We start from the raw sequence: 6,421 nt of genomic DNA, 5'->3' as shown, positions 1-6,421 counted from the left end.
CACGCACGCGATTGGCACGCCTGATCAGGCATGGGTGGTGGACCAATAAGAGCATAGCATTCATAGAGATCATACGGTAGAATAGCAAGAACTGGACTAAGGTAGAACTATCTCGTCACAGTACACATGGGAAGTTCATGTATAAAAATCATGGATTATTTTATTTCCAGCACTAAAGGTTGACCGTTAAACAATTTCGTTAACACCGTTCAATTGAATTCCAACGTTCAGATAGAAAGATCATCTGTTGGATGTGTATTTTTAAAAAATAAAAATAAATACATTCACAGTACATATACCTAATTGGATGGTCCCGATTGATATGTTACTCTTTCAATGGTTCTTTGTAGAGATGGTCTACTACGTTTTGGTTCACCGGCCGCAACATCTCACGCGGGTTACTTGGAAAGAGCCGCGCTTGGGTATTTCGTGCTGTGTACACTCCGGGGTTACTTTCGCAAAACAAGAAAGCATTAGTGTAACTTTCATAATATCCAATCCGTCCATCCGCTATAAGGTTGTATTTTAACGGTTGAAACCAAACTTCATGATCATTGATACTTAAGAATGGTAATACCATGGGAAATAGTTGGGATGGAACGCTAACCATTAGTTTTATATATGATCCACCGTGGTGTCTTTATGCCATCCAATGCATTTACTGACGTTCCTCAACAGGATGAATGAATTATCTGAAAAATTACAGTTTTCTAAAACACAGTTGGCACATAGGACGTGATTTTAAAGGTTTTAGGAATAAACTCACCTGAGTATTGAATTTCATCTTAGTTTTTAGATCAGGACCCAGAAATGGGTGTCTTATAAGTGATGGACGGCGTTGATTTCATTCATGTTAATTTTTTTCTCCTTCGTTACTGAAAGCAACCCTGGTGGGTACCTAGCACGACGCTTGGAAATGTTTAGTCAACGAAAATACAGAAGGGGTTTGCGCGTGTGATATGTATAATTCGTCGCGGCATATATGACAATCTAGGAAGCGTTTATAGAATCAGTTCCATTCGTCAGGTGGACCATAGCATATATTTTCTTAAAGTTTATCTGAAATCGTTAACCATTTTATGATATGTACATGGAATATTTACGCTGGGTGGATGTTTTCGACCACCCCTTTTTTGCGCACGTGTGGCTCATCCGATGAGATTAGTACTTTTATTTTCTGGCCATGGCGTACTCACGATGAGCCCCGATTGATGAATGGTCGCACATGCCACTTTAGCACGTACGAGTTATGAGGACAGTAAGATCTGGATGGCTTCACCCAGGGCGTTCGTTAAAAAAAATATAAAATAATAAAATAAAAAAATAAAAAATAAAAAAAAAGGTCCAAGACAATATTACGTCCAGCTCTCTCTTTCTCGCTAACTGCCATTCGTGTAGCAAATCTGACCCGACCAAAAGGTGAAACACGGTGGACGCCAACATAAAATCAAGCTTATCCAGTTGAGCCACGCCGTCAAAAAACTACGGCCGATGGTCTGATTCTACATATAGCAGAGGCCCATTCAATGAACGGATCTGCTTGATTTTCAAGACCTGCAATCTTCAAGCTGTGACTCATCTGTTGCACGGATCTGATGATCCCGTATACATAACACCTTGGCGATAAGGACGGAGCTCTTTACCAAAATTCACATACTCCCTGTCCTGTAGATCATGGACGGGTTAAAGTAACTTGAAGCCCAAGCAACGAATTTTAGCGGATTGTGATGAATCAGACTTCAATCGAATCTCCCAAAAAAGGAACAAGTTCCGAATGAATTGGAGTTTATATCTACGGCCACTCTCTTTGACTTTGCATACAACCATTTCCTGGCGCTAAGCACTTATCGCTGGTATCTTGTCTTACGTTCATGAAATCCACGCCGTCCATCACGTACACCACTCCCCTTTTGCCTTGATCCCAAAAAATCAGGCGGATTCAACAATCATACGGGCCATCCCAAATAAATTATACTTAAAACCTCTAATTCATGTGATATACTCCATCTGAGTTTTGGAATACTGTAATTTTTTTCATAATTCTTTCATCCTGATGAGCGGATTATATGAATGGACACATAAACACCAAGGTGAGCAGTATGCAAAACTAACGGTGGGAGTGCCTTCACAACTTCTCCTATCCTGTGGCCCACGTGAGTTTCGGATTAAGGTGACTTTTGGGTTAAATGGTTAACATGACGCAATGTGCTAGATGGATGGTGTGGATCTAATGAAAGTTCCAGTCATGTGGCTCTCGGTTTGTGGAAAGTTAGCCAGTACGTATGCAGCGCGAGGTACGCTAGCGCGAGTGAGCGACTTCGTAAAAGACCTCTAAAACAGCGGCAGCATTTGAGAAATTTCGTTTGCTACCCTTTATTGGGAGGGTTAAAAATGACAAGAAAATAAAATTACCAATTTGTCCCTTCGTGAGAGAATTCTGTGAAGTGGTTATTCCTACGCAAGAATCCACCATCACTGCGGCGAGAATCCACCATCACTTCAGCATTTTACAAAGATACTTTACTGGGAACCTAGACCCACTGCATTGGGAGTGGATTCCTTGTAGATAGGGTAACACCACGTATAATCACACTGTGACATAGAGCTATTTTATTGGCCATTAGACGCTTTTCAGACAGGGACCCACGAACCATATCTAGTGTTTTTTTTTTTTTTTTTTTTTTTGGGAGGAAGAGAGAGTGAAGGGAGAAAATTTTACCTTTTGTTTTTGAAAAAAATTCCTTGCAGGAATAGTCCCATGTCGGGTAGAAATGAGGATGTTTTTTTTTCCTTTATATTGGAGTTCATATAGATAACTTTTTGTTATCTCACTAAGTATGGTATGCCAAAAACCACATGCACATGCCCACCTGGCCCATTGGATTTGGACTTGTCTACCTGTAAATTTTTCTTTTTTCTTTTTTTATTTTCGGCTTTCGACTAAGTCTTATGGGTGGTAGACATACATTATAGTAATTGTGTAATGACCATTCATTGTAACGTTGGCAATCACCTCAGTGCTAAGTGGCTGCCACGTGGGCATGGGTTATTACTATATATTCCCTTTTAGTGAGAAAAAATCTAAATAATTAAAACACCAAGAAACCCTGACCCTAGTCGCAAGTTTTCTTCCCTTTGTCTTCTTCAAGAAATCTAATTATTGCTTAATTGTTTCTTCCTATTATTCTTTTTTTTTTTTTTTGCCATGATATATTGAACATTAAGCCATTGTGGTCTTGGAGCTGTTTTACCCAATCATCGGTTGCCTTTCCTTATTAGTCAAAAATTAATAGAGGTGGGTCTTTAGACTCTAAGACTATATTTGTCAATTTTTCTAAATCCTATGGTTCCAATGAACCTAATGCATTATCCAAAAGTAGTAAGAGGGCTAGAATGGCAAAAGATTTTGAACCTATTTTTTTTTAATCAGTTAGATTTAAAGAGGCCATGTCTTCTCATGATACCTCATTTTGGAATGAGGTGAATGAGGCTATAGATACTAAGATGGATTCCATCCTAGCTAATCATGCATGGAATCTAGTTGACTAACCCAATGGTCTCATATGCAAGTGGGGTTTTAGAAAGAAGCAACGACCTGATGGTTCTATAGGTAAATGCAAAGCTAAACTAGTAGTTAAGGGATTCAGATAAAAGGAAGAAATAGATTTCTTTGATACCTATTCTCTTGTATCTAAGATCGCGTCTATTAGAGTGTTAATAGCTATTACCTCTTTACATAGTTTGATTACACATCAAATGGATGTTAAAACTGTCTTTTTATATAGAGATCTTGACGATGAGATCTATATGGAACAACTCAAAGGATTTGTAGATCCTACCCAACCTTTAAAGGTATGAAAGTTACTTAAATCATTGTATGGTCTTAAACAGTTTCCTAAACATTGGCCTCAACATTCATAGATGATGGCTTTGATATTAAGGAAGTAGAGAAGTGTATATAATATAAGAATAATGGCTCAATGAGTATCATCATTTGTTTATATGTTGATGACCTATGAATACTTGGGTCTAACAATGACATTATAAATCAGATCAAGGCATTTTTATCAACCAAGTTTGAAAATGAATGACTTAGGAATGGCTAATGTGCTCCCGGAGATCAAAATTATCAAGAAAATGGAAGAGATAATTCTTACTCACTCTCATCATATAGAATGCATTCTAAAAAAAAATAATACAACATGGTAGACTACAAACTTGTATACACTCCTTTTGATCCTAGTGTTCACCTATTTCCTAATAAAAGGACAAGCGTTGATCAAAATGAATATGCTAGTATTATAGCCAGACTAATCTATACAATGAATTACACTAGACTAGACATAGTTTATATTATGGGAAAACTAAGTTGGTTTACCAGTAACCACGATGAAAAGCATGGAGAACCTATTCATATAGTGTTCAAGTGCTTAAAAAAGATTCAGCACTATGGTTTGCACTATGACAAATATCCAACATCATTGGAAGGTTATTTTAATGCATATTGGAATTTTCTTTCTGATAGTTGTAAAGCAACTAATGATTACATTTTTTCTCATAGATGGAGGAGATGTAACTTGGTAATTTGAAAAACAATTTAATATCTTTGACTCGACTATGGACTACGAGCTTATGACCTTAACTTCCGTTGCGGAAGAGGCGAAGTGGTTAAGAAATATCTTGTACGATATACCATTTTGGAGTAGATCAGTTCTTACTGTTAAACTAAATTGTGATGGTAATGCATTTATCAATCATGCAAACAACTCATAATATAATGGTAAGAGGGGACCGATTAACCGGAAACACAACAAGATAAGAGAACTACTTAAAGGAGTGGTCTCCATAAATGAAATTAGATTGCCAAAGAACTTGGGGGGATCCTTTAATTGACCTTGCAAGGGGAAAACCTATATATATAGTACATCGAAGGGAATGAGACTTAAGTCGATTGAGTGAACTACCTATGATGGTAACCAAACCTGAATGATTGAGGATTCCAAGAAACATGTTCAATGAGATAAACAAGTTATAGAGTAGTTCTTGGAAGCATTGAACTTTGAAAACTGGGTTTTCTTTCTCATTCTGAAATACAACAAGTGCTACTTGTGACAAATTGGAAGATGAGGTTAAATCTCTTAATGAATTTTATAGTTATTATGGATGGGACGCATGGTCACGAGTGTATTCTTAATAGACTCACTTATATGAGTGTGAAGATGTGTCCGTCTTCTATGATAATTTGACTAGTTCTCTAGAGCGCTCATCAAATTGGGATTAGCACATAACCTTAAAGTGCATTTTATTTTATACACCAGCGAAGTGGTGATCTTGCGTGTGTGTTTATTGATCTTACCGTTCAATAGTTTAGTTTTGTAAAGCATTGTTATAATGCCCTAGATTTTTACTAATTTGAGAATTGAATGCCTTTAAGCGTTATCTTTAATTCTTGATTTGAGTGCATGTGTATGTATTCGCACGTGTTTGGGACTAAAGTAATTTTGGATCCACTAAAACTGTCCAACTGAATGCAAGCTGTGAAATTTGAGAAATGTGAAAAAAAAAAAAAAAAAAAACCCTTAACCCAAAGCTTGGGGGTCGACCCGTATTTGGATAAAAGTTGTGGGTCAACCCCCAATTTGAGGGTCAACTCTCATTTAGACAACTTAATTACACTAACTTCAAAATTACGTATATTATTTGATACAAATCTGATTGAGGTGATTTAAAAGCCAAAACGAAGTTTAATGAGTATAGTTTTATAAAAATAAAAAATAAAAAATTGAAACGAGGTTGATTTTAAAATGTTTTAAAAACTATACAAAAAATCATTAGTTTCTGGCAACTTGTACCTTTAAAAGTTTAAGAAATTTTCTAAAACTCAAAATGTAATATAATTTAGTGAAGCTACAGTCAACTTTATGATGAATTATTAAAAAAATTATAAAAATAATTCATTTAGTAAAAGTCTCAAAAACAGTACAAGCAATAAACCTATTGACTCTGAAAATTCCTGCAACTGCATGTTGCTATTGAGCCGGATGCATATTTGTTATCTTGGAGTTTTAGTTTCAATGTCGTATTAGAAATTGCATCTAATTATGCCAAGAATCATCCCATGTGGTTAAATTAGGATTTTCTATTTTTAGCGTTTCTTACTATTTCAAGAAACTTTCAGTTTATTCAAATTAGAACTCTTGATTAGGATGATTAGGAGAAAATAATCGTTTTCGCTAATTATAAATAGGCTGAGGTATATATTTATTTAATCCAAACCCTTACCACCCTATACGAGAAAACTTGTTACTTTAACATGTTCCAGAAACGCCAAGATTAACTAAACTAGCTCTATACCGCTTGTTAGTGGTCCGCTAAACCCAAAACTATAAAAAGACATTTGTCCTATTAGGCTTGATGTCCA

This window comes from Magnolia sinica, chromosome 4 (assembly GCF_029962835.1).
Source record: "Magnolia sinica isolate HGM2019 chromosome 4, MsV1, whole genome shotgun sequence".
In the NCBI taxonomy this organism is placed as follows: Eukaryota; Viridiplantae; Streptophyta; class Magnoliopsida; order Magnoliales; family Magnoliaceae; genus Magnolia; species Magnolia sinica.
Note: the sequence above shows the minus strand (reverse complement) of the source record.